Genomic DNA, 24,548 nt, shown 5'->3' on the forward strand with positions numbered 1-24,548 from the left:
GCTCCCTGCAAGTTGAGTTAGGCAAATAACTTCCGCGTGTTTGACGCTTTGTTCTCCCTTGCTCCTGAAAACCTGCCGCAAAGCTTGCCATGCGCCCCGCATCATCCTGGCGTCTCCCTCCTTTGGCAGGGGGATTAATGGTTTTTTTAGAGGTTAATAACTTGTTGGTGTTTCCCCGTTCCCTTGATGGCGTTGTCATCTTCCATCTTTTTTCATTTCCTAAGGAGGAAAATAACTTCAGCGGAACAAAGGCTGAGCAACTGCGCCAAAGGCAGCCCTCAGAACCTTATCAAAGCCACAGCGGAGTGGGAATAATTACTCATTCTCAGCTGGGGGTGTCAGTAACGCCATCTGAGCACAAGGATCACTCGTTCCTTTCAACAAGGAAAATTAAAAAGAACACGCAGGAGAAATTCTGGGGAGAGGCCAGGGACACAAAGGCAGCCAAGACGGTGGCGGCCACCCTCCACTCAAGGGCTGCCCCTCGGAGGCAGTGGCCATCCTAACTCTAAATGGTGTTTTAAAAAGCCCTAGCATGAGGAAGAAGAGAAACAAAACCTTAATCTTCTTTTTTGAAATTTGAAAAAAAAAAATCTGATGATAAGGAAATGGGGGTGGTGAGTTGAAGGACTCTCTTTTATTTAATAATTTATTAGGCTGCTCTTCAGAAAAGTCGGCTCTGATTCCATTTTTCTATTCAAAAATCGGCGTAAACTCATAGGAGAGGACAGCCAGGAGCTCCCTCCCAATGTCGGGCGGTCCAGCCTCCAGGCAGAAAGAAACCCAACTGGAGGGTCAGTGATAGAGACCTCAAATCAAGTCATGGCCAAAGCAAATAACGTGCCTGTCAAATGCCACTGTGACTTTAGCCTTCTCCCTGAGTGGTTTCCCTCTCCAGAAGAGCATGTGATGGGGGCAAGAGCCCTAAAATTAGAGACGTGAAACGTATTCGGGAGGGAAGGTGGTTAAGAGGAGGAGAGCATGTGTGCACACATGTGTGTATGGGAGAGTGGCATGTACATGTTTGTGTAGGTGGGTGAGTATACACGTGTGTGCAGGTGTTTGCATATGTATGAGTTTGTGTGCGCATGTGAGTGTGTGCATGAGTTTGTGAGTGTGTGCCCATGTGAGTTTGAGTGTGTGCATGTGTGTGCATGAGTTTGTGAGTGTGTGCACAAGTTTGTGAGTGTGTGTGTGAGTTTGTGAATGTGCGCATGTGTGTGCATGATTTTGTGAGTGTGCGTGTGTGTGCATGAGTTTGTGTGCATGACTTTGTGAGTGTGTGCCATTGTGTGCATGAGTTTATGAGTGTGCACGTGTGTGTATGAGTTTGTGAGTGTGCATGGGTTTGTGAACGTTTGCGTGAGTTTGTCAGTGTGTGCATGAGTTTGTGAGTGTGTGCGTGCGTGTGCATAAGTTTGTGTGTGCGTGAGTTTGTGAGTGTGTGCGTGCATGAGTTTTGAGTGTCTGCATGTGTGTGCATGAGTTTGTGAGTGCATGTGAGTGTGTATGTGAATGCATCTATGTACATGTGTATGAGAGAGTTGTGTGTGTACGAGCATGTGTATGAGAGTGCAGTGTGTGCCTGTGTATGTATGTGTGCATGTGTGCATGTTGAAGAGGACAGGAGACTCTCCCCATCTCCATCGTCATGCTGACCCATTCAACAGACTCCTCTGTGAGCTGACCCTGTTGGAGCCTGGCTGAACTGAAGGCCTTTGTGGCTGTGAAACATCGTCTGGTCTTCCTCGAGGCTGGAATAGTCTTTCCTCCTTTCACTTGGTTCACTTAGATCATGACTACATATTGTTCATGCAGGTGCGTCCCGTCTGCCCGCAGGATTCCCACTCTTTTGGGGGATCAAATATATGTGATTAGTGGGCTGGACAAGATGGCAGGAGCACTGAGACAAGAGCCAGGGAAAGAGTGGGGAAATGGGGCTGGGCAAGCGCCCAAGTCAGTGCCTACGAATGTCTGGAGGCAGCTTGAGCTGGCGTCATACATGCCTTGGGAAGATACCTGTAATCTCACAAGTACAAGTGTAAGTGTCTATCTAGTCTCTGCCCTTGAGAGAAAGCCAAACAGCTGACCACCAGGATAACGCGCAAGGGCCAGCTGGGTTGCGGGTGGTCCACGCTCCACACACAAAGGGAGAAGGGGGTGCCCCTTTCAGAAGGGACCAAGTCCTCGATGAGAAGCTTTTGTCTGGATGGCACCCCCGCATCTGTGAGTGTCCACCTTACACAATGGCCACCGCGCCCACCTTCTTCCTTCAAAGTTCGGCACGCCCTCCATCACACAGTGATCTGATTTGCTATAATAAAAAATATAAATACATATTCAATAATACATAAAGAATAACAAAAATGCAGTCTTTGTATAGAGACACACAGGTAGAGGGTAGTTGATCAGGAGTAGACAGAAGGACCTCTTTTTCTTTAAACAGTCACCCTTTGTACGTGATTGAGACAAGAATTGAGTGGTGGCTACAGTAATGGACCAGACAGGCAGTGGGATGAATGGGTACTCCGATAACACCATGAGACAAGACCTGAGTGGTGGCTACAGTCATGGACCAGACAGGCAGGGGGAAAGGAATGGGCACTCTGACAACAGCAGGTTTTGGCCTTTGTCTGCTTAGTGGGAGGAGCTGTGTGAGCCTTCATGGTCCTTCCTGGGATTTGCTTTTTGCCTGTGGGAGGGACTTAAACAGTAAGGGCCACCCTGCATAGGCAGTCTTGGGTGCTGTTTCAGAAAAGGGGCTCCCACTGAGGTCGTGAGGACTACAAAGCTCATGGGATTGCAGGCTTAGGGCCTCCGAGGGAGGACGCCTTCATTCCTGGAATAAACAAGTGCGTGGTGTTCTTCCCCCTCCCCTCCCCCAGCACACACCCACCCACTCCCCCTGGTGTGAGTCTGCTTAGCTTTTCCATAATAAAAATAGTCCATGCATGGTGTGTATTCTACAAGACCGGTAGAACTGTATTCAAAATGAGTTGAGTACCAGGGGAAAACGCACTCTCCATTGTCAAAAAGAAATGGTTGGTAGAGCTTTGATTTTTTTTTTTTTTCCTTTAAAAAAAGCAGTAGCTACTTTCAAAGTCAGGAGAGGCAATTTTTTTTTTTAACACAAAGAAAGAAATAGCAACAGCAGGGTGTTCCCTTACTCTGTCTGTGCCCTTTAAAATTCCAGCTTCAGGATACGCTATTAATTTTCTCCTTTCTCTTCTGGATGAGGTTTCGAAAAATACCCATCCTGCTGTAAATCTCTGGGCGAATTATTTTAGGATTGTTTGCTCTTTGGGATGCGGAATGGGCAGGAATTCCTTCACCCAGAGCTCCCTGAACCTCGGGCCTCGCACCCTGTTCCCACCCCAAAAGCAACTGGTGACCACATGGCCCACGTCCTACTGGTCCCTCAGCAGAGCAAATGAAACCCCATCAGGTCTGTCTGCCTCCATTGCCACATAATGCAGGGATGTGTCTCTGCGGTGACCCCAGGGCCAACAGTTATTGTGAGCGGGTCAAAGCGCTGAATATCAATAGACTCTTTCCTGAGCCTTGCAACCCACCCTCTGCCTGGAATGTAAACCTTCTGTCACACACGCTTCACCTTTGCCCCAGCCATCTTCACGGCTTCTCACTTCAGAGGATGTTCTTCACGTGGAAAATGCTTTATGGGAAAAAATGGTCATAGCTACACAATTATTTTAGAAACTCCGCATTGTATTTTAACGGAGGGCAGACGCCCTGGCTAAAGTCTGCAGGGCTTTCAAGATTAAGATCTAAATCCTGAGGTTTAGAAACAGGAACATCAGAAGTACAATCATCCCAACTACGAGCCTATTCTTTGCTCCTTGAAATGGATTAAATTAAAGGACGAGTCTCAGTTTGACAACTCACCTCACCATTGTCAAACAAAGGTAACACAGTCCCAGTGCTAATGAAGCAGTTTTTTTTTTTTTTTTTTTTTTTTGAAAGTGGAATTACACTGATGATTATTTCAGAGCTCTTGGAGCCTTCAAACAACAGCTACTTTGAAACATCGGCTGTGCCAGGCAAGAAGTCTGTTGACCTCGCGGTACCTGGATTTCGTTTCTGAATTCCACATCACAGCGCTGTCCTTGGCCAAGTACAATATGAGGATGTTACATGTTGGCCCGGCAGGGAGGGGCACAGAAGACAGGAGCTCTGAGAGCCGGCCAAGGTCCAGGCACAGAGAAAGCAGACGGTGTGGAAGCAGAGGGCAGGAGATCAGCCAGCCTGGGGGCTCGACCCCACTCCCAGCATTGCTTGAAGCTCAAACACATCATCAAAGCATTTGGGAAAATGTCAGTACAACAGGAGGGTGACCCGGGAGCACACCTCGCAACACAGGACCCCACGACTTGAAGGACCCACTTGCGGTGACATGGGAGCCCCACGACTTGAAGGACCCACTTGCCACCTAAAAGGAAAAACCACAGGGTAGCCTCTGAAGAGAATACTTGGTCTTGTTCTCTTGGCACAATGTGCATTTCTACAAAAATAACATTAAAACGACTCTCCGGTTGCGAGAAGTGGCTGTTTGTGAAACGTTCCCTGTTTGCACTCACCGTTTCATGTGGACATGATCAGTCATTCTCCGTTAATCACACAGCACATGGGAAGGTGCTTAATTTCCATTTTCAAATGTCCATATATGTAGTGGAGGGCTTTAAAAGGTGAACCTTGTCACCTGAATAAAATTGTTTCATCTTTTGGAGAAGGGTCCTTATAAATATATCCCAGGAGTAAAACTGCACAAAAATGACTTTGGCAATTACATCCATCTTCTTTCCTGACTATTGTTATAATGCTTACTTTGGTTTGCTTGGAACAGAAAGAAATGGAATAGAGTTTGAGGACAGTCAGGGCTAAATACCACAGCAGCCAGACATGTGTCTGAATGGTCATCCCTATGCCTTGCATTGGCTTGTTTTTCCTGGTCTGCAAACCTGTGAAGACTGGCTCTGTGTATTTCACACTCTGACTCCCCAAAAGAGAGAAGCAGGTTGGCTCCCTGCATTCTCCCAGTGTAGCAAAACCTGACTGGGCAATGTCAATCCCACTGCTTGCTGCTGGCCAGTCCCCGTCTTGGTGCTGATCCTGGATCTAAACAAGCCTGGGCAAGACATTGAAGGACAGAATTGATCTCTGATCCTTTACAAAGCCTCGCTTGACCCCGAATCTCCCTCTGGGTTTGCCTTGGTCCTTCTGGTGCCTTGTATGTGCATGGAAGGCCCCAGGCACCTGGATGACAGTGTGGAACATGCCTGGAAGAAAAGGACTACAGGGAGGAGGGCACTTGCCTCCCCTCCATGCTGGCCCCATGAAAGCCAGTGTACCAAAACACCAGGGGCTGCGTCCAGGTCCTGCTGCTCACCGCACAGAAGGCCAATCACTGAGATGATGAGTATTGCCAGGGAAGAAGGCTTTAATCGGGTGCTGCAGCCAAGATGGTAGATGAGTCTCAAGTCCATCTTCCTGATCAACTAATACTATGGGTTTATGCAGCAGTGAAAAAATGAATCAATGTGTAAGAAAACAGGAACCCGGGAGGGGCAAGGAAGCAATCATGATGAATGAGGGGTCCTGCATCTCATTTTCTGGATACAATGATCTGGTGAGTTTCAGTTCTTTGATATGTTTTTTTGAGGGCCTGAAGGTCTTTCCTGAGGAAGGAACTCAGATAAAGTGAATGTAAGGTTCAAGCTTGAAGACCAGAAGAGTCACTTTCTATGTTTATCTATGGGACTACTGGGTCACCCATTGTGTCCTGTATTCCCGTCTTCACCATTTCCTCCTCTCTGCTTTCTGTTCTACCTGGCTTCAGTCCCCACTAAAATTGCTTAATGTAATCAAGGACCTCCTATTTCCAAATCCAAGGGACGTCTCGGTCTCGTAAGTTCTCAGAGCATTTCCCACAATCCCCATACCCTCTGGCAAACTCTCCTGGCACCTGCCACGCTGCTGTTCTCACACTGCAACTTCCTCTTTTATTATCTTCATCCCCTCTCAACTCTAAACCTTAGAGCTCCCAGGTATTGTCCTGTCTCATCTGTCTTCTCAGTCTATCCCATCCCCACCTGGGAATGGCATGGTTATTCACTCTCATAATTGTCCCATAAAAATAGAGACAAAAATAAAACTGAAAACTCATGAAAAAACGTACAACAAAACTGATGACAAGGCGTCTCCCAGGAACCTCAAAACACAAATGGGAAATACACATGTGAGGAGGGAGCAAACCACCTGAAGTCAGCATACCTGTGTGGAAACATCCCCTGTCAGGAGCAAGCAGAGAGCAGTGGCACCTGCCAGGCCCAAGCGTCTCAGCAGAACCAGCAGGTGTTTACTGGTGAGCCTGGAGCACTGGCCAGGTGAGAACAGGAGCTGAAGCTGGGAGGGGCTTTGCTCCAAGAGTTGGAGAGTCAAGGGGCCCAAGCAAGTTCAGAAGGGACAAGGATACTGGGCCCCATGGACTCTCAAACTCACCAGTCAGAACTTCCTGCCAGGACAAAGCTTTGTACTGGGAATCTAAACTGGGGATAGGACACAAAGATAGGTAAAAGCATATTGTAAAACAAGAGATAAGAAATCTCAGAAGTAGGCTGCCATGTTTTTAAGCACAACATGAAAAAATAGAAGAGGGAGGTTGTATTAGTATGTTTTCACATTGCCATAAAGAACTGCCCTAGACTGGGTAATTTATAAAGGAAAGAGGTTTAATTGGCTTACAGTTCCGCCTTCCTGGGGAGACCTCAGGAAACTTAGAATCATGGTGTAAGGTGAAGGGGAAGCAAGGTACTTTCTTCACAAGGTGACAAGAAGGATAAGTGTTGAGCAAAGGGGAAAGAGCCCCTAATAAAACCATTAGATCTCGTGAGAACTCACTCACTATCATGAGAACAGCATGAAGGAATCTGCCCCCATGATTCGATCACCTTCACCTGGTCTCTCCCTTGACACAGGAATGATGGGGATTATAATTCAAGATGAGATTTTGGTGGGGACACGAAGCCTACCTATATCAGAGGTCTGTAATGTGGACCTCAGAAGATGAGCTTGGAAACATGCCTCCTTATCCAATCCTAAAAAAGCTAACTCCATGTGAGGTGAATGACAGAAGTAACTGAGATATAATCCCATACACAGTTCACATAGAATAAGCTAGAAGCAGAAAAGCATACCTACAGAGAGGGAGGTCACACCAGAAAGACATATGCCTTGATCTGAAGAAAATGTTGTTCTTTTTTTTTTTTTAAAAAAAGATGCAAGATGAAAAAATATAACTCAGAATTAGTAAAAGTCAGAAATGAGATGATATAATGCAGGAAAGAATTATAAATAAAAGACACTTTTATTTCAGTAATGAAAAGTAAACTAAAGGAAAAACAAGGGTGAATAAACACAACAGAATCTCCTAATAGATACAGAAGTTGAAAAGGAGGACATTTTTGAAGCTAAAAAGAAATGAATAAGTGTGAAAAAGATTTTAGAGAAGTGACAAATTTAGAAGATAAAGCAACGCAGATCCAATAAACCTAAAATCTAAGTCTCTAAAGAAGAAAATCCAAGCAAGGGAAAAGCATAAAAACTAACATTCAATAAAAACTTTTCTGAGATAAAAAAAATAAACTAGATTTCTGTATTAACAGGGTACATCACAGACCTAAATAATTTGATCCCAAAGAACTAACAATGAAAAATAGTCAATAAAAATACTGATTTTTTAAAGAAGGATAAAATCTTTTAAGAATAAAATCAAAATTATGATGTCACTTAAAAAAGAAAATTAAGTTGTCATAAAATTTTCAATGCCAGCATTTCTAATTCATAAAAAGAAAATGTTGCCCAGAGATTTTATAACCAGCGCAACTGACTTTTGAGAATAAAGGTTGCCATCAACTTTTATTGATGTTTATTGATAATAAACAACTATTTTATTATCTCACTGTTATCACCTGTGAGAATTCAGGCAGTATTGCTCTCAAGAGTCCTTCCTGAGAATCTATCATAGAATGAGCTTAGACAACCAAAATGACCAGAGAGCTGTGGACATAAGAACTGGTGGTGTGCTCTAAACGTGGTTATTTGTAGATAAGGCTAATTCGGTGCCATAGTAAGGAAAGTTTGGTGTGGAATCACTGTGTGCCCTTACCAGGGGAATAGAGGAAGACTACCTGCAAAAGGAAAGCTGGTGGGGCAACATCTGCATATGGTTTGTTTTGGTTTGGTTTCTTACTATTTTCAGTGGAAGTAGTATTGGTATTGTTATTCAGTGACAGCTATGTGTGTGGTGGTGGAAGGCAGCAAATGAGTAATTATATGAAGCTACTTTATCTAGGATTCTATCAAGCTCTGTGGTCTTGAGAACCAGGATTGCTAGCATGGAAGACCACCCAAACCAGAATAAAACAGAAAATATGAAGTTGAAAACCTTGTAGGGCCCAAGTGAAACTGGAAGGAAGAGTAAGAACCTGGGAGACATTTTTTGTTATAGCTTTAGATATGGAAACGTATATTGTTTAGCTCTGTCCCCTGAAAAGGTGTAGAATTCACAAGAGACAAACAGACATGGGCAATGCCAGCCTCCATACTGTGATCTTGAAATCCGTTCCCCAACTAAAATGAGCAAAGACAAATAAACAAAATGAGACTTTACTGAGAAATGGCTGATCCTAGGTCTGAGTGAAGAGATATAGGAGATCTATCTATCTATCTATCTATGATATGTAATAGATATAGGATAAGCCTGGAGCCTCCTGTCATGCCATACAATCGTGATGTTATCAAAGACTTCCAGAGTGAAGAAGAGACTCTCTAGAGCCAATGGAAAGAGGCTCCCATTGCCCGAAGGTGAGAAAATCAAATTAAGAAAAATGCTACGGTTTGGATGTTTGTGTCCTCCAAATCTTCTCTTGAAGTGTATTTCCCAGTGTTGGAGGTGAGGTGTGGAAGGAGATGTTTCATTCATGGGGAAAGATACCTCATGAATGTCTTGGTGCCATCCCCTTGGTGATGAGCGAGTTCTCGCTCCATTAGTTCACAAAAGATCCATGTGTTTAAAAGAACCTGGTGGCTAGGCACAGTGGCTCATGCCTGTAATCCTAACCCTGTGAGAGGCCAAGGCAGAAGGATCACTGGAGCTCAGGAGTTCATGTCCAGCCTGGCCAATATAGTGAGACCCCCATCTCCACAAAAATTATAATTAGCTGGGTATCTGGGTATGGTGGCACATGCCTATAGTCCCAGCTATTTGGGTGGCCAAGGTGGGAGAATCACCTGAGCCCGGGAGTTGAAGGCTGCACTGAGCCATAATCATGCCACTGTACTCTAGCCTGGGCAACAGAGTGAGGCTCTGTCTCAAACAAAAATATAAAAGATCCTGGCACCTCCCCTCCCCTTGCTCTTTCTGTCTCACCCTGTGACACACCTACTCTTCCTTCACCTTCCACCGTGATTGAAGGTCCCTGTGGCCCTCACCAGAAGCAGATGCCAGCAACATGCTTCCTGTATAGTCCACAGAACCATGAGCCAAATAAACCTCTCTCTCTCTCTCTCTCTTTTTTTTTTTTTAATAAATTACAGTCTCAGGTATTCCTTTATATCAATGTAAGAACAGACTGCCACAAACAACAGCAGCAATAAGTGAAAACACATAGAACACGTTAAACCCACAAGCTCATTATGTTGCTACAAAAATGGAATTGATGGCCTTTGAATGTTAAACTCGTTCATTATTTCAAAAATTGGTAACTAAAGAGAAATAACTGTAGTATATGAACTGTCCAATATGAACTGTATCTCTACAAAATCAAATAAAAGATTAAAGAAATGGCCTTTTTATGAAATTATTCCAGCTAGTAAGGAACATATGGTAGAATCACAGTGTCATTTCACTACTAGGAAGATCATGGTTCTAAGCACTGAGGACCCACGACCGCTAACATCATAAAAAGGGAGACAGTGGATCATCATATGCTTCCTGGTGGGTAAACACCACAGCACCTATGAAACTGCCCCACCAAATCTGATTGAGTCTATCAGTCCAACTCCCAGTTTACAGGGAAGATGAAGAACAGAGGAACACGTTAAACTACACCACGGGAACGCTTTCTGTAAAATCCTGACCACGGGACCTCAGCATGTCAAACAGCCTGGTATCTTCAACAAGTAAATTATGCATAAAAGAAAAAAGAGACAAAAGCAGTGTCAATGAAAAGAGACTTACAAGACATGTTAAAGTGGACAGAACCAAACTACAGTGCTTAGAATGCACACTTGAGGGATGAAACTCTAAAGGAAAACCAGGGATTGATTACCAAGAAATAAGAGTGGCAGTGAGTTCCAAAGTGGAGTGCAGGGTGGTGCCTGGAACAGCATCTGGGAGTGGGGAGCAGGGAGGGGCTGACAACGTCCTAATTCTTGACTTGGATGGCAGCTATGAAAGTTTTGGTTATATTATTTCACTAGGCAGTACACTTTATTAATGCAATTTTCTGCATCTGTACTATACTATATACTGCCCTATATATAATAAAGAGTATCAAAATATATATTACAAAGAAAAATCCATACAAGTGAACACATTTACATTTATTCCACAAACTTTAGAGCTGTGCTTTTTTAAAAAGTCCATAATTCCCTATTGTGTATCATTAGATGATGCCCTTGGAAGGAATATAAAAATAGACAACTTTGCAAGTGAGGATGGTAAAAAAAGAAATCTATGTTATGTACAATGAATAGAGCTGTAAATTTTGAAGTGAGGAAAGGTAAGAGGGGTGTGTATGCATGCATGCATGCATGCATGCATATGTATGTGGGATGTGTGTGCATGTAAGCATGTGCATATATGTGCATGTGTGAGGTGTGTGTTCATGTGTGAATGCATATGTGAACATGCATGTCTGCCAGTGAGTGTGCACATGTGTGTGTATGCATGTGTGTAATAATTCCAGCTAAAGCCCACACAGCAGGAGGGAACAATTAACCACTGTGCTACATGTATTTCCAGACTCTCAAGACTATTTATTTATTTAAGGTGTTTTGTCTTGATCACATGAGCATATATGATGAGCCCAGTTTCCTGGTGCACAGGGAAAGAACTGCTAATATCAAACACAAATGTAAAATTTACGCAGCTTCATGTACCAAAAGAAGAACCTTTTATTTAAATCAATATATAAACAGCTTTGGGAATAGTAGTATAACTGGAAACACAATCTGTGGATGTAAATAAATGAGGCTGAATAAATGCTGTGAATGTTAACTGGGGCATTTCCAGTACTATCTATGGGACCTTAGGCAAGTTGTTCCCTCGTCTTGGCTGCAAAATGGGAAGATATGAGTACCAACCTTGAAATATTTTGTTTTGCTTTTTTGGGGGCAGCATCTTGTTCTGTTGCCCAGGCTGGAGTGCAGTGGTGTGATCTCAGCTCACTGCAGCCTCCACCTCCCAGGCTCAAGAAATCCTCCCACCTCAGCCTCCCAAGTAGATGCAACTGCAGGTGTGCCCCACCATGCCTGGCTAATTTTTTAATTTTTATTTTTGTAGAGACAGGGTTTCACTATGTTGCCCAAGTTTATCTCAAACTCCTGGGCTCAAGTTGTCCTCTTGCCTTGAAAGGTTGTTTTGAGGATTAAATAAGATGACACCTTTGGAAATCACTGGAGAGTCTGATGCGTGTTTCCAAAACAAAATATAAGCTGGAGGGTGAAGAAATTGCCACGGGGAGTAGAGTAGGAGTTGCTGCCATAGTTCAGGCAGAGGAAGACCCAACTCTGAGAGCTCAAAGAGATGGGACTGGACAACCGGTTATGGAAGGGTAGGAATGGCAGGTGGAAGGATGTCACTGACATGGAGAGTGACACCAGGGCCAGAGCCAGGTGTGTGTGAAGGCGCCATAGTGAGTTTAATTTTAGATACGCTTCATTGCAGCTGCTTGAAGGTGAGCAGGCAGTGTGTCAGGGAGCCCTTGGGAAATGAGCCACCAGTTCGGGGACAGGTTCGGGGAGCACCAGAGTTAGAGCTCAGAGTGTGGTAAGAGCCATGGGAGAGGATGTGTGTCAAGGAAGAAGGGGCTGACCCAGAAGAGGACTCAGGGCAACAACATCTGGGTCAGTAGGAAGCAGAGAAGGGAGGAGTCCTCCATGCACAGAAATCAGGGAAGGAGGAATTTCTAGAGGAGAGTGGGCAGCAGTGTGACACGTTCCTAGGATGTCGAACAGGTAGGAGGGGCGGTTAGCCCAGCCGTTTGACCATGGACAGTCCGAGGTGACCTTTCAGACATCGGTTCCATTAGAGAACGCTGGGGATACGAGACACAGACTGTTGCAGGTTTGCAGGGCGGGGTGGGGGGAAGGGTGCTTGGGCCACCCTGGCTGGAGGGGAGTCATAGCTTGAGAAAGCCTGGAGGGAAGGGCAGTGAAGGGGGTGGGGGGCACATTCAGCTCCTACAGAGAAGCTCTGGCTGCGAGAATTAAGAGGAAGGAATGAGTACCAAGCGTCCAGTAGAGGGGACTCTTTGGGAAGGAAGAAGGATTCTGTTCCAAAGAAGAGTTGGGGATCGCTGTGGATCTGTTTATAACCAGAGAGTGGGGATGTCAGGCGTATTTTGGCTTATGGTCTCTACTTTTTGTTGTGGAAGAGAGAGCAGAAATCTTGGATTTAGTGGGTGGGAAATTTGTACCAATCCAGAGCAGCCGCCCAGAAACACATAGAGAAGTTTCGCTGTGTGAATTCATCTTCAGGATAAGCCACGTGTGTTCTTGCTTAGAAGATGAGGATGGATATTATGGCCCTGGGGGCCTTTCACCTCCAGATTTGGGGAAATGCCTTTTAAGAACTCTTTGGAGAAAACAGGCTTAAAGAAAATGGGCTGGCATCGTGAGGGCTTCTCGCCCTAGGGGCGCTCGGTGCTTTATAGACATAACTACAAATTCCACCTCTGAAAACATGCCAGCACTGAACCCAGGGAAAGGAAAAGGCATTTGTTGACAGAGCTGATTGTTAGACACTTTAATTTGGAAAATATTTTGGAGTAGGGATTTCCTTTCAGGTCCCCTAAGAAGTAATAGAAACAGATCTGAAACATCTTCGCCTGTGTTCTGGAACAAGGCTAAAATGCTTTCATCATTAATTGGATTGTGGTTGGGTTAACAAAGAATGCCTTGCAGTTTCTCTCTCTCTCTCTCTCTCTCTTTCTCTGTGTGTGTGTGTGTGGTATGTGTGTGCGTGCACACATGTACTTCTTTCTCTCTTCTCTCTCTCTGGAAAAAGCATATGGCCCGACTTTATTATTCATTAAACATTTTGCCTCATCCATTAACTTTGCTCATAAAATGTTTTTAAGATTCTGACATGAGAAGGACACACACATTTCTGCACAGCCTCCCTGCCCGCGCAGGTTTCCTGGTCCGGGGATCCCGGCTTCCTTTCTGTGAAGCCTGTTTGCAATGCTCTTCCTTCTTTTAACCCTGTGGGTCTTTGCAATTAGAAAAGGGTGCGGCACTCCAACCTGATTTCAGCTCAGCTGCAGATTTCAGTGTCTAACAGCTCTTGGGAGGACACGAAACAGACTCAGTATTTCTACAAAAGGAAGAGAGGGTAAGAAATTGAACCGACGAGGAAAAGAAAGGGCCGCTGAGCCACACGGAGGAGGAAGGTGAGAGCAGTAGCCGGTAATTTTGCAGAGAGAAAGCTCGCTGGCCTTGACACTTCACCACTGAAAGGTGAGCAGGTTTTATGCCGGAGACACTCACTGCCTCCCTGGAAAATCTAAACAGGGTGATGGAGGTGGTGGAAACACAGTCCTGATGGAGACGGGCCCTTTCAGTTCCGAGCACCAAGCAGAAATGCCCGTGCAGACGGGTGACAGCCACCTGTGAAAACACCTCGCTGATTAAAATCAGTCTCTGGGGGAACCCCAAAGGACAAGGCTCCATTTTGCAGGTCGCATTTGTAGCAAAACGGAACTGTTAGGAACGCAGGGTTCTCTTCTGTGCTTCTGGTCTGGCCTGATTTCGTGTCTCCTCTGCACTAAACCTTTCTCTCCGTACAGATCATGTTTTGTAGTGGACACAGGGAGTGGCTAGAAAGGAGAAGTGAAAAATCCAAGAGCTCTTGTATAAAAACATGGGATCACATGGGGGAATTTAGATGGTTTGGCTTCTTTTTCTCAAAAAGGAGAGAGAGAGGCTTTCAGTCGCTTCACATTCAGTCTGTTTGGAGGAGTTGTTAACACTTCCGGAGATTACCCGGCCTCATCCCACCTGGGTGATTGGGACGTTCTCAGGTCCATATTTCCAGAGGAGTCCCCACCAGTAGAATCAGTGGATTCTCACTTCTTTCCTAGATTCCAGAAGGAGCCCGATTTCCTAGTGAGGGGGGTTTGTGGTTTCAGCTGAGTTTTCCAGTGAACCTGGCATTAACCCACTACAGACATGGTGGGTACCATGGCATGGGAGAAAGACCACCTCGCAATCTTTGACGCCCTCCCCTCCTCCTGGATGAAGAGACAGAAGGTTTTCCTCCAAAGGTCAGGGTCAGATGATACACAGGGGCCTTGCGATGGATCCCCTGGGAGAGGAGAACACTCAGCACTTATTCCCAGAAGACACACCATGCCTGATGGATATTTTCACCAACTCCTGGTAACCATGGATGATACAACAGCATTTATTTTATTAATTAAACCATAAACAAACTCCACCCTTCCCATAAGCCGCAGATGGATGGTGCTGCCTCTGGAGCAGTCTCCAAGGGCATCTGGGGAACCGAATCATTTCTCCCATTTCTTTCTCGACACTCCAAGAATCCTCCAACACTTCCATTAGTGCCTGGATGCCAATCTGTCTCACCTACTCAAGGACTGCCTCCCACCATTCTCCTCTCTCTCTCACCCAGCTTTCCCCTTTTGCTCCATCTTTCCTGTCAGCCTTCGGATGTGCTCTTACGCAATCTTTAAAAAAAATAAAAATAATAGGACCGAATTAAACAGCTTCTGCACAGCAAAATAAACTACCAACAGAGTAAACAGGCAACCTACAGAATGGGAGAGAATATTTGCAAGCAAGGCATCCGATGAAGGTCTAATATCAAGAATCCATGGAAACAAACAAATTAACAAGCAAAAACAACCCCATTAAAAGGTGGGTAAAGGACATGAAAAGACACTTTTCCATTATAATTAAAGTATTTTATTCTTTGACATACTGTTAACAGGATGAAAAGACAAGAAACAGACTGAGATAAAATATTTGCAAAATACGTATCTGATAAAGGACTTGTGTCCAAAATAGACAAAGAACTTTTAAAACTCAACTCAAACTCAAAAGTAAACCACCCTATTAAAAAACAGGCAAAAGATGTGGACAGATACCTCACCAAAGTGAATATACAGATGGGGAATAAACATTTTAAAAAGTCTTGTCATCAGACATCATTAGGGAATTGCAAAATAAGACGAGATACCACTATACATCTATTAGAATGTTTTAAAATCCCCAAACCTGGCAATATTAAATACTGGGGAGGATGCAGAGGAATGCAAACCCTCATTCATTACTGATAAGAATGAAACATAAGTCAGCCACTTAGAAGACAGTTTGGCAGTTTTTTGTTGTTGTTGTTGTTGTTTGTTTTTTTAAAGCATAGTCTTGTCACACAATCAAGTGATTTTGCTCCTAAATACTGACCCAGTTGAGTTTAAAACTTAAGTCCATGCAAATTCCTGGACATAAATGTTTATGGGGAAGCTTTATAATCACCCAAAACTGGAAGTAATTCATACACCTTTTAATATGTGAATGGGTAAACAAACTATGGCAAATTCATACAATGGCATATTGTTCAGCAATCAAAAGAAGTGAGCTATCAAGACATGAAAATATATGGAAGAAACTTAAAGGTATATAGCTAAGTAAAAAAAAAAAATCCCAGTCTCAAAAGGCTGTATATTTACATGCTGTATTATTCCCATTATATTACATGCTGGAAAATGGTGAATCTATAGAGATAGAAAAAAGATCAGTGGTTGTCAGGGGCTTAGGAGGGGGTTGGACGGCAGGTGGTGGCAAGGAATAAAGGAAGCACAGGGATTTTTAGGGTAATGAAACTGTTCTGTATGATATTGTAATATGGGATGCCTGACATCTTGCATTTGCCAAAATACATAATGCTATGCAACACAGAGAGTGAACCTTGCAGTAAGAAAAATTTTAAAAAGTTACTGAAGAGGTCAGGTGCTCCTAGTAAAGACTAGTAGACCATGACGAGAAAATCTAACTGTATTATACATATATGGAATCTCACTGAAGAGGGTGTGGAAAAGGTGCTAACCTACGTAACTTTAGAAATAAATGGAATTTGTAAGACTAAAGGCAAAACTAACTACAGAGAACCACTTTATTCTTGTTGGCAGAATTGTTTCCTATTGAAGGTACAGGCTAACAATTCTGATACCACTATACATGTATACTTTGAATTGAACAATGAAGTAAATGGCCTATGGTGGGAGCCAGGCTTCTCGTTGTTGGAACTGGAGATTACAGACAAGCAAAGGGGAAAGGTTAGAGTGATCCATGTGGTCAGAGAGCTACCAATGTCCAAATATGGAACAATTTGAGCAAGAAAATAGTGTTGGATTAAAACCCAAAGTATAAAACAAATATCCATGATATTTGTTCATAAATACAAAATAAATATTTGAGAAAAATTAGTAAATAGAGAAGAAACAAATCTGTGCAGAATTGCACATCAATTGTGTAGACACTCCACCAGTGAGGAGGGGAAGCTTAACTCCCTGTTCCCTAAGTGTGGGGTGATCATATTAACATCCGTCCCAAGACAGTAGGGACAGAGGGAACACATTTGACAATGAAGAAACCTGACAAATGCTACTTTAGACAGATGATCAATGTCAACATCAGCAGGCATTTATCATGTTGATATTATATACCCTTGATACAATGTGATGGAAATGGCATTTTACCTCCATGATCTTCCTCCTCACAACCCATAACTCTTGTCTTACCATGAGGAAAACTTCAGACAAATTCCAGTAGAGGGACATTCTGCAACATACCAGACTAATACTTCTCAGAACTGTCAACGTCATCAAATGTTAAGGAAGGTCTGAGAAACTATTGAACAGAAACTTTTCAAAAGAAACATACTCATGGCCAACAAGCATATGAAAAAATGCTCCACATCACTAGTCATTAGAGAAATGCAAATTAAAACTACAATGAGATACCTTCTAACTCCAGTCAGAATGCCTTTTGCCAAGAAGTCAAAAAATAACAGATGCTCGTGAGGTTGTGGAGAAAAGGGAACACTTACCCACTGCTGGTGGGAATGCAAGTTAGTTTAGCCACCGTGGAAAGCAGGGTGGCGGTTTCTTAAAGAACTTAATACCGAATTACCATTTGACCCAGTAATCTTATTAGTGGGTGTATCCCCAAGCAATATAGATTGTTCTACCATAAAGACACATGCACACATATGTTCATTACAGCACCATTCACAATAGCAAAGACATGGACTGAACCTGAATGCCACCGATGATAGACTGGATAAAGAAAATGCAGTACAACTGCTCAGATGATGAGTGTCCTAACATCTGAGAAATCACCACTAAAGAATCCATTCATGTAACTGAAAACCACCTATACCCCAAAATGATAAAAAAGAAACAGCCTAAAAAATAAGAAAAACAAAGTGGAAAGAAAAGAAAGTGTGCTACAAATACACCATGGAATACTATGCAGCCATAAACATAACAAGATCATGTCCTTTGCAGCAACATGGATGGAGCTGGAGGCCGTTATCCTAAGCAAACTAACACAGGAACAGAAAACCAAATACTGTATGTTCTCACTTGTAAGTGGGAGCTAAACATTGAATACATATGGAGGTAAAGAAGACACCAGCAGACACTGGGTGGAGGGAAGGAGGATGGTGAGAATGGGAAAAAAGCCTCTGAGATGCTTTGCTTATAACCTGGGTGATGAAATAATCTGTACACCAAACCCCCGTGACACACAATTTACCTATATAACAACCCTGCACATGTACCCCTGAACCTAAAATAAAAGTAACAAAAATAAAAATAAAAATCACACCTTCTTGGACCTCGCTCTGCCGTCCAGCTTCTGCCCCACTTCCACTTCCCCGCTCAGGAAAGCTCCTAGGAAGCACTGCCCACGCCGGCTGCCTCCGGCTTCCTGCCCTTATTCCTCCAGTCAAAGCCTTCCCTCTGCATGCCCGTTGGACCTCCGCCAGGAGCCGTCAGGGAGCCATGGGGACAGGCGAGTCTGGGGTTTAGGCTGAGGTTCAGGCTGATGATATCCACTTGGGAGTCATTGCCAGAGAGGTAGTCATTAAAGCTGTGAGAAGAGATGGACCCCCAGATGGGGAGTGGAAGTGGATGTGAGGGGGCTGGCCTGGGCTCTGGGTGCTTCAGGGTCCTCTGGTCCGGGGAAGAGGAGGGCCCAGTAGGCCCTGAGAGAGAGCGCAGCTGATGGGACAGAAGGAAAAGCAGAGGGTGGCTTCCTGAAGCCAAGGGGAAATCACATCTAAGGACAAGGAAATTCTTCCCAGGGCCACAGACAGCCGAACGCTCTAGCAGGGAGAAGACTGAGGACCGGCATTGGGCTCTGCAGGCAGAAGCCCATGTGGACCTTGATAGCAGCAAAGCTGGTGGGCATGAGGTCGGAGCATGAGCTGCAGACAGCCCAGGGAGACCTATTTCAGACTTTGTGAGAGTGTGAGCTGGTGACGTTGTAATCACCGTGACATTTGCAGTCATTACAACAGCATCAGGAAACAAACACAGTGCTCACGATGTCCATGTGCCAGGAGCGGAGGGTACAACTCACCGAGTCCTCTGCAGCTGGTTAAAAAATTATAGATAAGAGATTATAAAGGGTGATAGATAGATTAGATAGATAGATAGATAGATAGATAGATAGATAGATAGATGAAAGGTAGAGAGATGAACAGATAGAAAGACATAGATAATAGGTAGATGATAGATGAATAGATGATAGGAAGATAGATGATGAATAGATAGGTAGATAACAGGTTGATGATCGATGAGGAGATAGATAGTTAGATACTAATAAATTATATATAGGTAGATATATGGATAGGTAGATGATAGGTAGATGAATAGATAGATGATAGATACATAGATACATGGATGGATAGATAGAACTGGAATAGCTAGGTAGAAGATAGATGATAGGTAGGTAGATGATAGATGAATAAGTAGACAGAGATAAATTATAGATAGAGAGGTGACACTTGATAGAAGGATAGATGGATGACAGGTAGGTAGAGCTGGATAGATGATAGGTGATAGATAGATAGATAGATATTAATATAGATAGAGATGATGATAGAGGTGATAGTGATGGAGAGGTAGGTGTGGGTGTAGACTGGGTTGTAGATATGAACACACATGCTGCCTCCAGGCCGGATAGAGATGATGATAGTGGTAATAGTGATGGAGATGGAGATGTGGGTGTGGTGTAGACCGGGTTGTAGATATGGACACACAGCCTCCTACCTGGATGGAGGTGACGATAGAGGTGACAGCAATGGAGATGCAGGTGTGGTGTAGAACGAGTTGTAGATATGGACCCACATGCTGCCTCCAGGCTCCAGGCTGGCATCACTGCTGCTTCTGCTCTTGGTAGCCCCCGCAGCTGCCTGTCCACACAGCAGCTCTGGTGGTCCTGTAACAGCCCTGTCATTTCCTGTCACGCCTCTGCTCCTCACTTCCGATAACTCCCCGCCTGACTCAGAGCAGAGGCCGTAGCACCGACAGGCTCCACGCAGCCTCCTGTGATCTGGGCCTCAGCCCCTCCTGCTTTCCTCTTGGCTAATTCTGCTCCAGTTTCCACAGATCCTTCCAGGGCCAGGCTGGCCCTACCTTGGGACCTCGACAGGTGCTGTCTCCTCAGCTGGGATACTCCTTCCTCCAACCTTTGCCCGGCTGGTCCCCTTTCCTCCTTAAACCCTGCTCTCATGCCACCTTCCCCAGGAGGCCTCTTCTGCAATCGCTGTTCAGAATTTCAGCCTGTGACCCCAGCTCCCTGTCTTCATTGCTTTTATGTCTCCAGAACCCTGTCCTCAACTAGCACATGAGAGATGCTAACTGGGATCACACTGAACACCTTTGTCCATGCCTGCAAGAGTGTGTCAAGAAGGCAGGGGTCTGTGTGTCTCATTCTGTGTTAGCATCTCAGTGCCTTGAGCAGCACCTGGCACACAGTAATGGCACAGGAGACACTTGTTGAATGAATGAATGAATAAAATTATGATTTATAAACACAGTATGGTCATGACAATAGATTAGAAGGTTCTTTTTTAGGATAAAAGAAGAAAGAGATGATATACTCAATGGACTCTGGCGAGCTTAGCACCACAGTGTGCTGAAAACCCAAATAAAGAAGTATCCTTATTCCTTTACATACAGTCCTCTTTTAATGTATCATCAAGAATTGTGTTATTTGGGGACACAGGAAAATTCAAACACTTTGATCATGATCCATTCATTGACTTTTCAAGAAGAACCTTAGAAGGGATTTTGACTGTGTTTGATGTACCTGATTAGAAAGCAAAGCCTCCCCCACCTAAACTTCTGTTGTAAAAGCCCAAATCTCACAGAAGCGCATCCTGCAGACTTCAATGGGTTCGTCCAAGGAGCAGGTTTTGTTCACTTGGAAGAAAATAGTATTTGCAGGATTTTGAGAGCATGTAAGTTTAGCACTACTGGGTTCAAATATGGGCAGCAGACGCACCCACTCCAATCTGTGCTCCCTTCCAGCTCGGAATGGGAGTCCTGCCACTTCTAGCTCCCACTCCACTTGACAGTCACCCGTTTCCAATCTCAGGAGTCTAGGACGGTCTCACTTAGATCTTTCATAAGAAGAGAGAGTATTGCCCATTCATAAGAAGGGAGAGGATTGACCATTTGGATGGGAGCATGTGTTGTCCACGGTGCAGTGTAGATGGGCGTGGCCGCAGAGCACCAGCTCCCATCCTCTCTCCCCTCTCTATGCTATTTTTTTTTTTTTTTTTTTGAGATGGAGTCTCGCTCTGTCACCCAGGCTGGAGTGCAGTGGCACGATCTCCACTCACTGCAAGCTCTACCGCCTCCCGGGTTCACGCCATTCTCCTGCCTCAGTCTCCCTAGAAGCTGGGACTACAGGCACCCGCCACCATGCCTGGCTAATTTTTTTTTTTTTTTTTTTGTATTTTTAGTAGAGACAGGCTTTCACTGTGTTCGCCAGGATGGTCTCAATCTCCTGACCTCGTGATCCGCCCACCTCGGCCTCCCAAAGTGCTGGGATTACAGGTGTGAGCCACCGCACCTGGCCCTCTCTATGCTAGTTACCATTCCAGGGCTGAGGGCCCTGGTTACAATTCCCTGACACCCACATGCAGAGTGAGGTGCTTCATAAGTACCCACTAAGTATTGCTCAATGATCCCAATAACTGCCCCAAACAGCAAATGCAGGGTGAAGGCGAACACAAGGGATCCTCCATAAATAATATTAATAATAACAGCAGTTATTATCTCCCAGGTGCCTCCTTGGTGTCAGGCCCTCTACATGCTGTCCCCATTACATCCTCACAACAATACGAGGTGGAGGTGGCTCCTGATTATAGACCAGGAATCTCGGGCTCAGAAGAACCCAGGAGCTACCTGAAGCCCTCAGCAGTTGAGTGCAAGAGCTGCAAGTGTGAATCTGGACTCAGTCTCCCAGGGTCATGGTCACAACCCATATACGAACATATGATCATGGCCCGTATATGAACATACCAGCAACCTTTGGAGGTCTTCTGTGTATGATTCAAACTGGGCCTCAGAAAGACTGAGAAGAGAGCCATGACTAGAGACTTATGACTCTCTCTTCTTATGAATGGGTAATACTCTCCCTTCTTATGAAAGATCTAAGTGAGACCATCCTAGACTCCTGAGATTGGAAATGGGTGACTGTCCTGGGCAATACTCTCCCTTCTTATGAGAAACATGCGGTGGCTGTTTACTGTCTTGTGTTTCCTAATGCTTCTGTAATAAGGTAGCAAAAACTCAGTGGCTTAAAACAACAGAATTTTATTTCTCATATTTATGGAGACCAGACATCCAAGATCGAGGTTCCACTGGGGTTGGTTTATCTGGAGATCTGAGAGACAATCTGTCCCACGCCTCTCTCTAGCGCCTGGAATTTCCAGCAATCTTCAGTGCTCCTTGGCTGGTAGACACCTCACTTCCATCTGTCTCCCTCTTCACATGACACTAGCCACTGTGTCTCTTTGTGTCCAATTTCTTCTCTTCTTCTAAAGACCTCAGTGGTTGAATTAGGGCCCACCCTCTTCCAGCATGACCTCATCTTAACGAATCACATCTGGAAAGACCCCCTTTCCAAACAAGGTCCGTCCTGCGTTTCCTGGTGAGCACGAATTTTCAACCCAGCACAATTATTATCCCTCCAATTATCCCCATTTCATAGATCAGGAGAATTAGAGGAGCTGGACTTTTACAAAGTTGCTTTGCCCAACTGACACATGGACTGAAGCCAAGGCTTTCTAACCCACGGTCCGGTCTTCTGCTGCTTGTCTTAAAAACAGCGACAGTCCAAGGCGTTCGCATTCTGCAAGAGCGTGCTGGGCAGAGATGGATTTTTACTCACCGGAAACTGAAGTGACCTACTTGCAGCCATGAGCCGGAAGAGAAGCTTCATGATGTGCTTTTGTGAGGATCTTGTATCTCCCTCTTACCCGGAAGTAAACACCTTCAGTTGACCTTCTGTGGCTCCATCCACTGTCACACGTGTAAACACCCCGCCCAGTAATTCACTCCAACCCAGACAGGAAGATGTTCTCAAATCATGGTATTCCTCGGGATACTCTCGTTTCACAAGAAAGTCGTCAGATGACCTAATTCCCAATTTCACAGAGTAATTCCACAGGGGTGATTTCTGGCATATGTCTTATCTCTACAGGAGAAAGCAAGCAGGGTCCCTCTATCAGGGCCCACAGATGTGTGCTTTGAGGAGCTGGAAGAAATGTAAGCTGGAATCCCTCAGCTTTCCCAGCAGCCTCTAAGTCCTCTCAGGAAGGGCTTCCTGCTCCCAGGCAGGGATTTGCAGTCTTCGCCTTTGTGAACGACTTTACTGCTCGCTTCAAGATGGCATTGCAAAATCTTCCTTCTTCATGCCCAGAATCCCTCAAGATTGGATTTTGTTTTAAGATCCCTTCAGTGTTGAGAAATATTGATAAATACAACAATATTCATACCAAACTTTGATGGAATATCTGTTGTTTATCACAAACTCATCTGGGAGCTTTACACATACTGTTTAACTTAATTTTCAGATAGCCCCTGTGAGTCAGTTACTGCTATTATTCCCAATCTACAAATAAGTAAAATAAAGTTCGGAGGATATAAGGAACACGCAAAGGTCATACAGCTAAAAGGTACAAGAGTCATTAAGGTGAGGGTTTTTTCAATGCAGAGTCACTTGTAAAAGAAACTGTCATATGAAGTTAAAATATAAAAAATTAATTCCACTAGTAAAATACCATGAGAGGATGGCTTAGTAATCTCCAAAATTATCAGAGTTGAAAAACACCTTGCTCTGTATTCACTACCTGGATAACTGTGAAGACTTTTTCTGTTCATTTTTTAAAAATAAAAACCTATTGCCTGGATTTAACTTTTCTACATCATTCTTTACTCCTAAATGTCTGACAGCTGCATACTACCACAATGTTTTTAAGATGCTTAGATTCAAATTATGATAGTTCCGAGGACTTTTTAAATTTAGCCCATCTAGGAATTTGGATACATGTTCTATGCATGTTCTTCCTGATAGAATTCCTCTAGATTTAATTTTGTTTGAAGATCACCCTACATGTACACGTAAAGGTGATTTGCAAAATCATCCATTTAACAATACTACCGTCATAATTGTTTCTGACAATAATCATCAAGGGATGCTGAAACTGGTGGGTGAAGGTTTGATGAGAAACAGGATATTTGCATAGTCTCAAAGTGTTTCCCCGCAGGATACTCATAACTCACAAAGGGAAAAATTGCAGTAGAGAAATCTCATGGACCCCACCTGGGGACAAGGGCGATGTTTTTCATGTAATCAGCATTTACCACCCGCCAAAGAGGACACAAAGCAGAATTAAATATTATCCTTGACCCCAAATCATTTAGAATAACCATCAATCATCACTACATTTCTCCTGGTGTAAAGGATGTTTGAGGTTAAGCCAACTTTTTTCACTTACTGTAAGATTAAAAGGGTAGGTGTGAAGGGTGGGGGCTGATGGGTGCAGGGTGAGGTTGCCTAATGAGGTGTACAGCTTTACTCCCAGGAGGCACAAGTTGAAACCTGGAGAGAAACCCAGTGCAGTCATGTTAATGCCAAGTCCTTTTCCTGTGAAGAGCTGGGCAAACGAGACTCCCCCATCAAGCCGAGAACTTCCCCAATAAGAG

This window comes from Theropithecus gelada, chromosome 11, assembly GCF_003255815.1.
Source record: "Theropithecus gelada isolate Dixy chromosome 11, Tgel_1.0, whole genome shotgun sequence".
Classification (NCBI taxonomy): domain Eukaryota; kingdom Metazoa; phylum Chordata; class Mammalia; order Primates; family Cercopithecidae; genus Theropithecus; species Theropithecus gelada.